This window comes from Lichenostomus cassidix, chromosome 2 (assembly GCF_008360975.1).
Source record: "Lichenostomus cassidix isolate B80296 chromosome 2, HeHo_3.0, whole genome shotgun sequence".
Taxonomy (NCBI): Eukaryota; Metazoa; Chordata; class Aves; order Passeriformes; family Meliphagidae; genus Lichenostomus; species Lichenostomus cassidix.
The window spans coordinates 2177529-2189655 of record NC_139482.1 but is presented as its reverse complement, the minus strand read 5'-3'; the positions used below and the strand labels follow the sequence as shown (position 1 = coordinate 2189655).

Below are 12127 nucleotides of genomic sequence, written 5' to 3'. Positions count from 1 at the left end.
CATATTTCCCCTGTAATCCCTCTGTGATTAATCATTTGCAGCAGAGATCACATTCCCATGTGAGATATTTCTGAGCACGCCGAAGGCAAACTGGCAGCACTTATAATTTTGCTTATGTCTTTATTCATTCGAATTTTCCCTGGGTTGTGTTGGGGGAAAGAGGCAGAGGTGCACAGAGCTGTTGGATAATGCAAATAAATCCCTGCCCAGGAGCCAATGCTCAGCCACATGGCCAGTCCAGGCCTCCTGTCCCCTCCTGTCCCCTCCTGTCCCCACTGCCTCCAGTGTCTGCCCAACACCTGCTGCCCATGGATGAGGGAATGAGTGCCTGCAGGGGAACAACCAGACTTGTCCAGTTCCTGCTGGAGGACTCGGAAGTGGAACTCATCAGGAGGTGGAGAGACCTGACAGTTGTGCCACAGAATCCCAGAATGGTTTGGGTGGAAAGGGACCTTAAGGATCATCCAGTGCCACCTCTGCAGTGGGCAGGGACACCTTCCACTGTCCCAGGCTGCTCCAAGCCCTGTCCAACCTGGTCTTGGACACTGCCAGGGATCCAGGAGCAGCCACAGCTTCTCTGGGCACCCTGTGCCAGGGCCTCCCCACCCTCATAGCCAAGAATTCCTTCTCAATATCCCACCTCTCCCTGCCCTCTCTCAGTTTGAAGCCATTCCCTGTGTCCTGTCCCCAGTCCCTCTCCAGCTCTCCTGAAGCCGCTTTAGGCACTGGAAGAAGCTCTGAGGTCTCACCAGAGCCTTCTCTCCCCCAGGTGAACATTCCAGCTCTCCCAGCCTGGCTCCATCCCAACCCCTGGCATTCACTGTGCTGAGCCTGGCTGATGGGTTGGTTTCAAATTGCTTTATCAATGCTGATCTGCATCTGGAAAACCTTCAGCAACCTCTGAGAAACCAGAGGTCCCTCCATGGCAAACTGCTCCCCAAATTGTCAGCAGCCTGTGATGATGCTCTTTGTGGGAAAGAGGACAGGGGTAACAGGTTACTCTCTGTCCAAGCCTTTCCATTCAAGGGTTAGAAAGAGAATCCTGTCCACCAGGACTCAGGGCAAAGAGCAAAAATCATCAAGCAATCCATCTCATAATAAATCTCAGGAATAAAATATTCCCCAGACAAAGGTGGTCACGAGTAGCACAACTGCAAAACTGGAGCCTTTGGGGACATAATTAAACCTAAGGGATCACCAAGGTCCAAACACAGATCAGAAGCACAGAGGTTCTCTCAATACCACATTAAGGCCCATCATGGACCTGTTTGCTCATTTCCTCAATCCTCTTTTACCCTTTCTTTGCCCAAGTAAAAAAAAAAAAAAAAAATTCAATTTGGGGTATTTTTCCTGCTTTTAGAGTTCACATTTCCTGGACTTCCTCTGCAATGCCAGCTTCTAAGCCTCTCACTCCTTTTCCTGACAGGAAAGGCAAGATTTACAGGGAACCTCCTGTCTCTGAATCCTGAGCTTTCAAAGAACATCACTGAAACAGAAGCTCCAGATAAAAATCAGGGCAGCACCGGTATTACTGTAATTTACATGACTTATCTGCTTGTATTGTTCCATCTAAAAACACCAGGAAATGGAACCTGTGGGTGGGAGGGGAAGTGGATGAGCTGTCAAATGGGAAGTTTGGCTTTCCTTTGATGTTTAAAATTCTGCTGAGGGGAAACCAGCAGTAACCCAGCTGCCCTCTGGCTTCCAGCAGCCTCCCAGGGAAGGGACAGCTTTGGAACAGCACAAGTGCTCGGTGTCAGCTGCGGCTGGGTGACATCAGCCGGGCTCTGGCGGGTGCCTGTGAGCTGTCACAGCAGACAGGGAGCTCTGAGGCTGAAATGCACACCAGCACTGCCCATGACAGCCCCAAATCGGGGCTCTGCACTAATCCAGGGAGGCAGGATTGATCCCGTTCCACCGTGCAGGAACAGGATCTGCCGCGGAGGAGCTGGGCTCAGGGCTTAGCTTGGGCTACTCTGAATTCCACTTCAGTGAGGGAGAAGCGATTTTGGCATGTGCAAAGGTCACTGGATGAGCAGATGGGAGAGGTCTGTGTGGTGGATCAGCCGCTGGAGATGTTGGACGTGGAGAACCTGCAGCACACCAAGCCTCTTGCAAGGAGCTTCTAATTCGACCCAGAGCAAGGCTTGTCTGCATTCCCTCCCCTCCACTGCCTCCATCCCAAGCCAAAATCCATGGGAGATGTGGAGGGAAAGTTCATGGCAGGTCAGGGGCTGGCTGGGTGTTAAACATGGTGAGCAGCCCTTGGGGAAAAGGAGAAGCTCAGGACAGCTCTGACCTTGAGGGTAGAGCTAAACACACACCAGGTGCTTCAGGAAGGACCTGCAGCACCTCATCTCCCACTGTTCATCCTTTATCAATAACCTGGTTGTTTCCAATGATTGGTAGCAAACAAGGGTTAAACCATTTAGGGAATGCCAACAGGGAACACAAAAAATCATGTGGTTTATGCACATTACTGGGCAAGAGGGTCAGATACCTTCCACACACGTTAGCAGCAAACACTTCATAAAAACCACGAGATATTCAAGCCATGCAATTATTTATGTTGTTAAAATAGTTATTACCTTTCCCTCTTTGATACAGAAACAGAATTATCTTAAAAACCTCATCCTGCTTTTAACTACACTTTCCATCAATCAACACACCAACAGCTCCAAGGAGCTCCATGCAGGGAAGGGACTTCACCCTCCTTGGGTTTGACAGCAACATGGGGATTTCATTTCATATTCCACCCTCAATGGAGCTACAAAACCATCCCTGAAATTTCCAGAAGCCTAAAACTGCACAGATCAGCCCCTCGAGACTCCATGGGAGCACCTTTTCCTTCTGTTTTTCTGAGCCTAAAGGCTCCCAGAGCTGCTCTGGCAACAGCAAAAGGCTAAAGAACCAGGGAGGTCTCAGACACACCGTGATGCTCATTGCTGTTCTGCAGGGCTGAGAATAAAGGACACAAATGGGGAGAAAAGACACAAATTCTGGGGGTTCCACCCAGAAGACAGAAAGGGAGCAATGGAAATCTAGAAGTTTCATCGTGAATTTCCCCCGACTGGATTTTGCTTTTCACAAAGCAGCTGTGGGCAGGTTTGTGGGCAGAATCCCACAAACCCAGAAATGCCTCCTGTTTCAGCCCATGTGATTTCCTGCACGAGGGAGCTGCAGGATCACAGCTCCCATATGGACAAAGAATTCCCTCGGTGACAATCAGCCTCGGCTCCCACCTAAGCCCTTGTATTTTAACAAGTGGACGTCATTGTCATTACAGTCACTCCACCCCATTGAGCTGTAGGGCCCAAAATAGCCTCAGCTGTCGAGCTCCATCTCTCCCCATCTCCCCTCAGAGCCATTTGGAGGAGGCTGGGGGGTTGCAGAGTGAATCTCTATTGACACTGCAGAGGAGCTCAGAGGAAAAAAATGTCCTGAAGAGAAAAGCTGCGCTGAGATTATGCACTGGAAATAAAACTTTTCAAAGTTTTCCTTTCTGCCACCTCTCCATATGTTTTCCAGTGCTCTCTCAAATTTGGGGACAAAGTGTGTCAAGTTGAGCCAACAGCTCTAAACCTGTTTTTCTTTTCTTCAGGCTGACCTTTGCTTGGAAGTAATTAGGCAGAACAATCCACATTTGGTTCAGAGCGAAGGAAGGATGGATTTCTGACCTGCACCTTCAGCTCCATCCCCAAATATGCTTTAAAAAGCAAAACATGGCACAGAAACAACCTCACCCCTCCCTCAGCTACCAACAACCTTCTGCACTTCCTGCTGGACATCAGCATCCCCAAATCCTCTGCTTAGCTGAAGGTTTAGCTCTTACCTGGAGTCTTGTCTGAGCCTGAGGAGGACAAAGCTCTGGGCAGGGCAAGAAAGAGCCGATTCCTACTGAGATGAAAGGAGGGGGAAGAGGGCAGAGGGGAACAGAGGACATGGGGACACCATGCTGGCTTGGGTTCCCCCCCCCTTTCCCCTCCAGGACAATAAAACAGAAACCCCAGCGATGGCAGGGACGTGCGGCAGAAGGTCCCCCCAAGTCCCCCGGCAGTGGCTCTGCTGCCCAGGGTTAGGCTGTGCCACCCCCCTCCCCACCCCTCCTCTGGGTTGTCCTCCTGCAGTCAAATCGCTGACGTGCTTCTCTTTCCCTCCTCAGCCCAGCTCCAAAATAGCTCCGGGTGTCATTTACCGCCCAGATTAAATTTCCTGCAGGACAGAGGCGAAAGGGCAGCGATTTCGGGAGTCGCTGGGACAGCCCAGCAACAGGAGGGGGAAAAACCCCACCAGAAGGGTGGGGTTGGGTGGACAGGCTGTGGGGACAAGGAGGGTCAGAACCATTCCTTTTGGCCCATCCCAAGTGATAAATGGGATCTGGGGACTCGGGAATGGGTGGCTGGTGACTTATCAGCGTGGCACACTGGCTGGGAATTCTTTCCCAAAGGCATCAGATCAATAGTAGGTTTATTTATAACCTCCCAGGCAGGAGCTGTTACAATGGCAAATAAAAAGCAAATTAATAATCCCAAGTGTGTCTTAACCTTATATATAAAAGTATATATATATATATCTTATATATATATTATATATATAATATATATATAATATATATATAATATAATATAATATAATATATATAATATAAATATATATAATGATATATATAAGTATATATATATACACTTATATATAATATATATGTGTATATATACTTATATATATAATATATATACTTTTATATATATACTTTAAGGTTATATATAAGGTTAAGGGGCAAGAGTATATATACTTATATATACTCTTGCCTCTTAACCTTATATATATAAATATATGTATAGGTTATATAGGTTATGTATTTCCCCACTTTTTTGCCTCATGAATGCAAAATGTTTGCAAAAATCACCTGGGTTGCAAAGCCACCACATTTCAGGATTGTAATTTCTATATTTAGAAGTTAAATTTCGAGTTTTTAAGCGATTTCCTGAAAATGGAGTGCACGCCAACTCTTACTAGTAATCAGGGTGTTTTAAGTTTAAAACTGATTTCTGCTAAGGGTAGAGGAGCTACAACAGCCCAGCAGGCTCTGCCACAACCACTTCATCTCTGTTCAAATATCAGCAGTGCAAGATGTGCTTATTTTTGGCAGTAAACAAAGCAGATAAGGTGCTGCACAGTCCAAGGCTCGGAAGACACAGTGAGGTGTTGTGCTAAATCACTTTTCAGGGCAGCAAAATGGAGTTTTCAGCTGGGATTTTGAAAGCAGGGAGTGAAGAGAGTTATAGAATTCCAGAATGGTTTGGGTTGGAAAGGATCTTAAAGACCGTCTCAGTCCATCCCCCAGGAATTGTCCAAGTCCAGGTTGGATGGAGCTTGGAGCAGCCCGGGATGGTGAAAAATTATTAATAAAATGATAGGACTGAGGAGAAAAAGGATCTCACCTGACCTACCTGTGCACTGGCTGAGGGACTTTATCCAATGTTTAGCTCTGTGAAAAACTCCTACCCTCTTAAAAAGGCACTGCCTGTTCTGCTCGTTCTTCCCTCTCTTCTGCAAGAGGTTTAAAGTTTTAGCTGCAGGACTTTCAGAGCCTTCCCAAAGGCCCAGGAAGGCTGTTAGGAGCAGCTCTCAGAACATCTGTGGATGAGGAGGATTGGATTTCCAAACAGGATCATTTCTGCTGCACCACAAACTGGACACCAACAGACTTTAAGGATTATCCCCAACCTGTAATTCGGAGTAAATTCATGTCCCATCTGGAGCAAACCACAGGAAATTTACTGCTCCCCAGCCCTCCATGGCATCACCTTGATTGCATTTCCCTGCACTGTGCAATCGCCAGGGGAATGAGGTGGATTCTTACGGGATTAAATGAGCAGCTTTGCTCCTTTAACATCTTGGTGACTCCACGGAAGAGCTCAGAGACTTTATCATCTCCACCTTGGTTTTTTTTGTAAGAGACCACCTGTACCTGCTAGAATTGCAAAGTGACCCCAGCACTGCCCTGGGCAGCCTGAGGCAGGGCTTGGCAACTCTTCCAGGGAAGAAATTTTCCCTAATATCCAACCTGAGCCTCCCCTGGCAGAACCTGAGGCTGTTCCCTCTCCTCCTGTCCCTGTTCCCTGGAGCACAGCCTGACCCCCTGGCTGTCCCCTCCTGTCAGCAGTTGTGCAGAGCCACAAGGTCCCCCTGAGCCTCCTTTGCTCCAGGATTTTTTTGGATGCTGTGACTTGTGCTAATTCTCCTGGCGTGAGTTGGATTGCCTGAGATACCCCAAAAAGTCACTAAAAATGAAAAGTTCAATACCCCCAGCACCAAGGAGTTATAAACCTGCTCAGCAACTCAACCTGGCATGGGATTAAAATAAAGGAGATTCTATAAATGATGAGCTGGTAAAAGTTCCAATTTATAGAGAGAATGGGGAAAGGGTTAAAAAAACCCTGAATTTGTATGAAGACAAATAAAATGCCATCACAACACTAATCCTTTCCTCTTTGAAACAGCAGCTGTCAGCTTTTCCATAAGTGTGTTTTCTCCCCACAACAAATATCAGGAAAATGGGCTTTAAACAAAAACTTGTGCAGTTTGAAAACACAGAAAAATCTTTCCTTGCCCTTGAAAACCACATCTTTGAGCTCCAAACCTGCTGATCTGAACTCTTCAGCTGGAAATAAAAGGATGCCAAATGGAATTAACCATAGTTTACAGGCACTGAAACAATCCATATTTGGGGTTTCTCCAGGAAATCAATTTAAATTATTTGAATTATTATAACTAGCAAGGCCTGAGGCATTAGGTCTTATTTCAATATTCCTCTTAAGTATGAGATTTTTTGCATAAAAAGGTAGGTTTTTGTGGAAAAAAAAAAATCCTGCTTCTCTCTGTGGGAGAATTTAATTTGATTTTTTTCTCCCATCTGATACTGAGCAGGAATTTAAAAGCTGACATCATTTATTTCTCCTCAGTATATTTACTCTGTTTTTACAACTAAAAAAAACCTGATGTTTTGTCTCCCAATCCATCATTAAGTCAGAAAAATAAAATCAAATAAAAACCAATGCTAATAAAAATTTCACACACATATAAGCCACAGAAAATGAGATATTTTTTCCTGCCACATCTAATTTTGAGGGGGAAGAGAATCTAATTCTGAGTTAAACCTCACTAGCAGTTCCCTAAGGCAATTCTAACATAAGAGAACATATTCCTCCATAAAATATTACATTTACATTACATAGAAAACATTACATACCTGGCAATGTCAATTGATAAAGTCATGGAGGGCACAGAAAATGAATATATAAAGCAAATTAAATATTACATTGATTTAAAAAAGAACAGAGGTGCTGGGTTAATTTTTCTTCAATTCCTAACTGGATTAATTTTTCTTAAAATGCAGGTTTTTTTAGAATTTCAGGGAAAAAAAGAAAAACAATTTGTGAACAAACAACATAAAGGCAGAAGCGACACATCTGGCCAAGGCTTCCAAAAAAAAGCTTAAAATATTCCTTTGGTTTTATGCTTTTCTAAGCTTTTCTCTTAACATTAAACCTTTTTCCATGTAGCTAAGATCATTCTTAAGGTGTAAAATTCCCGCTGTGATTTAACTCTCTATATCCCAAACACTTTATCAGGATTACTGGAGATGTTGGAAGAGTAAAAGTTCTCCACTTGTCTCCACATTTCTGTCCCAATGCCCAAATCCAGATTTTTCCTGACCATTCCCATCTCTCCCATTGGACAACTCCAGCTGTTTCCAAAGACCAAACTCTCCAGCTGCTGCCTCATTTGGGGAGATCAAAGGATTTTTTTGGGGTATTTGTACATCCCATGATGGATTTTTGGCCATTTCCAAAAAGCTGAGGAGTTGTTGATCCCAAATCTACTTGTGCTTCCCAGTAATCCCCAAATCTTCCAAAGAATTGCACCTGAGCAGCATTTGCCTTGCATGAAGAACTAGACTGAAGGAAAAAAACACCAAAAAAAAAAAACATTACATGAAGGATTAAAAAAGAAAATTTGGAACTCTAAGCCTCAAGGGACTCGGCCAAAATCAAGATTTTCAGTAAAAATACAACTCTGATGGCAAAAGTTCTTTAGGTTCTGCTGGGCAAATTCTCCCATTTTGATGTTAAATTTTCAATAACTACACAGGGAATAAATTTCTGCGCCTGATCTGCACCACAATCCAAAATTGCCTACAGGACAACCACAGAAGAAAGTGCCAAATTTATTCCCTACAGGAAAAAAGAAAATCTGATTGCTAGATATATACATTTTACAACCTCTTTTCCACCCAGGGCAGAGGAATTGCCATAGAAAAACACCACACTCTGTATAAAAAAGGCTTTTTGCCCACAGGGGATGTGGACTCCCCATTCCTGGTGGAGCTCAAGGGGAAGTTGGATTGGGATCTGAGCAATGTGAGACATAGTTGTGTTAAAAAAACAAAACAAAACAAAACCAAAAACCAACCACCAACAAAAAAAAACCCACAAACAAACAACCCCCCCAAAAAACAAACAAACAAACAAAAAAAAAAACCAATCCCCCCCCAAAAAACCCCAAAAATAAAAAAAATCCAACCAAGCAAACACAAAAACCACCAACACCAAAAAATAACCCACAAAAAAACAACCAGCCAAACCGCCCCCAAACCAAACAAAATACACCACCACAAAAAAACCCCAAACATAAAACCCCAAAACAAAAACAAACCAAAAAACCCAAGAAAACCCCTCAAAAAATCTAAACCCAAAACCCAACCAAACAAAAAAAAAACAAACAACCAACCAAAAAAAAAAAACCACAACCAACCCAGAGAATCCCAGAATGGTTTGGGTTGGAAAGAACCCCCCCAAAAAAAAAAAAAAAATCTCTTTCCACTTTCCACTATCCCAGGTTGCTCCAACCTGCCCCATGTAAACCCTCAGCCGACAGCAGGACACCAAAAGAAATCTGGAGCTGATTTTTCTTTTGAAATGCCTTTTACACAAGAAATTTAATCCATTTCACAAAGTTACCTGCACATAATGTCAGTTTTTAAGTGTTAAAGCTGGGATGAGGCAGATACTCATGGTCTCTTCCCTGGTTTGAAGGGAATATGATTATTTATCATATTCTCTTCAAACTATCACATTTTACTTTATATATATAAATTTTTATATATATTTATAAACATATATAAAAAATTATACATATATAATTTTATTATTATTTATAGAATATAATTCTTATTTATGACTGAAGGAGAATATGTCATTATTTCTTGATTAAATGGTCTCATTGCCTCATCCCAGACCTTCCCCAGTGCCTCAGCTCATCCCACTTCTTCTGCACCTCCAGTTCACCCAACTCACCCATTATCCTCACCATTTCCCTTTTTGCCAATCCCCACGATGGCAATGAGTGTTTTACTCAAAAATAAACATTTCATGGCCACATTGTTATTGGGTGAGGTGAGTTCTGCTTTCCAGGGATTTCCAAACTGAGTGCACATCCTATTTATGACTCACTGGACAGGCTGGAGAAGCCAACAATGATGTTTACACTTAATTCTTCCAATCCCAAACCACATTGATTGAGAGAGTAATCCAAATACAATCCAACCACCACTGTCACCACCTTTGTCAAACACTGAATCTGTCAGAGATGTGACATTCTCACCTCTGGATTAAGCAAAGTGGCTATAAAGACTCAATAGATAAGGGAAATTTTTTATAAAAGGGTAACAATCAGGTTTTTTTTTTTAAATAAAGCGATTTTAAATATTTTATTTGCCTGAAAACGACCTTAAATTATTTTTTACGTTATTTGAACATATAAATAATTTGGTTTGGCTTTTTTCTTACCCTCTGAAAGGCAGGCAAAGATCCTTCTGGAAAGAAGGAAGGAGAAAACACCAAGTTTTTATTCAAATACGCTCTTCTGAAAGGGCCCCATTCACCTAATGATGGATATTTATATCATTATTTATACAACTATTGGTTATAGTCAGTGGTTCTCACAGATCTTTAGTGTGATTATCACCCAACAGGATGCACCTCCACACCTGAAAAATACAAAGAGTCTGCACAATAGATTTATAATCCTAGAAAGGCAATTTCTTTCCCCATCACCATTCAGTCCTTCAGTGTTCCTCAGCTGGAACACAAATCAATCATTCACAAGCTGATGAAGCACCCAGGAAACTTCTCACTCACACAGCTTTACATCCCAGAGCAACTTTTCTTCACAGCTGCTGCCAGGAATTGTCTTTAAAACCTAACTTGGATTCTTGGCCTGAATTTTGAAGGGATTCTGATTAAAACAAAATGTAACTTAGCTTATGATAAATGATGGCTCTGCTGAACAGAGGGGAAATATTTCTCTCAGCTTAGCAGTGCTCTCAGCTGAGCTGCACCAGCCCTGAGCTGCTGGGACACAAACAGCTGCACAAACAAGGCAAGAACATCAAGAACATCATGAACATCATTCCCAAGGGCTGCTCGAGCTCCACTCTGGATAAACAGGGAAATGGGATCTGAGGGGACTTTGGACAAGGACCTGGAATGGTAGAAAAAGGGGGAATGGCTTCAGATTGAAAGGGAGGAGGTTTAGATGGGATAATGGGAAGGAATCCTGGCTGGGAGGGTGGGGAAGGCCCTGGCACAGCTGCCCAGAGAAGCTGTGGCTGCCCCTGGATCCCTGGCAGTGTCCAAGGCCAGGCTGGACAGGCCTTGGAGCAGCCTGAGACAGTGGAAGGTGTCCCTGCCATGGCAGGGGGTGGAATGAGATGATCTTTAAGGTCTCTTCCAACCCAAACCCATCTAGGATTCCCTGATTTGCAAGAAGAATGGAGTAACTCCCTCTGTGAAGGGTTTGTGAAGGCTGAATAAACACCCAGAGTGAATTCCAGACGTGCCTCCATCCCTATTCCTCCCTGTGACACCACTCACTGGAGGATCCTGATAAAAAGCCCTGCCACGAGCCAGACAGGTTTTATTTCCCCCATTAAGAGCTGTGCCTTCCTGTGTTTAATCCCTCTGAAAGAGCTGCTTGTTCTTCTGGATGTGGAGTTTTGTTGGAATTCCCTACAGGCTTTGCTGTGCCAGGGATCTACCAGGAGAACATAAACCCATCTTTTCCATGACCATCTCCATGCCAACAGGGCAGATGTTTGTTGAAAATCAGATTTATGGATTCCAGAAACAGTGAAACAATACCCCACCAATTCAGCCAATCCTCTAAACCCACTCAGTTTTGTTAAAACTTCTGATACATCTTCATCCATCTCATTTTTCACTCTAAGAGATTTCAGTCCTGAAGTTGAAGCTTTTTGTCACCATAAATTCTTCTGTAACTCAGAATGTCCCCACAGCTCCTTCAGTCATGATCTACCTAAGGCACAAAATCTGGGAATTCTGTACCACAAGCAACAGCAGAAACTACTTTTTTGTTTTTTCCCATTTATCTAAATTCCCTGCTCACTGAGGTTGGGCATATTTTGCAACCCAATGCTCTTGAATTAAATATACACCTAAGCAATATGATTTATCAGCTCCAAATCAAAGGTGTCCTCAGTAAGTGGAGGGAGTTGGTACTGTGGAAACACAGTTTTCATTTTTATATGGCACTGTTCTTCAAATCAGAGCAGCACAGCTGAATTTCATGGCTTCACAAAGGTCAGGCTAATAATAATAATTTGTATTTAAATTATTAATTATATTAATATTGTTATTAAATAAAATAGCCAAATTTGTATTTAAATACAACCATGTATTTAAAATACTTTTGATTAATATTATTTAAAAACCAATATAAAATCCTGAATTCTATCAGACTAACTTGGGAAGAACACATTTCCCTGTGACTGTTTTTCCAAAGTATCTCCACTGGCAAACTGCCAGCACTGCTGTACTAAAATAGTTCCAACTATTCCATTGCAGGTGTTTTGGAAAAAGGATCAAAGCAACCAAGCTGCAGCAAAATAAAAGCAGAGATGGCCATCAGCAGAGAGATGTTTGCCTCATGATCTGCTCTGGAAATCCCCTGCTCTCTGGAAAAGGAGGATAAAAGAGGTTTCTTGGCAATGTCTCCAAAACTGATTTAATAAAACTAGTGTTCAAACAGCAACAGAAACCTGCTC

The 12127-nt window shown here is 43.1% G+C and overlaps 1 protein-coding gene across 7 annotated transcripts in view; it reads right to left on the bottom strand.

Moving 5' to 3' along the window:
• The window catches only part of OBSCN (obscurin, cytoskeletal calmodulin and titin-interacting RhoGEF), a 168083-nt gene extending 164014 nt beyond the window's left edge, over positions 1–4069 (bottom strand). For all 7 annotated transcript variants that reach the window (XM_085050083.1, XM_085050085.1, XM_085050086.1 and 4 more), the window contains exon 1: positions 3833–4069. The gene's annotated coding sequence lies outside the window, so the exon portion shown is untranslated. The remainder of the gene's footprint in view (positions 1–3832) is intronic.
• Positions 4070–12127: the final 8058 nt, after the last annotated feature.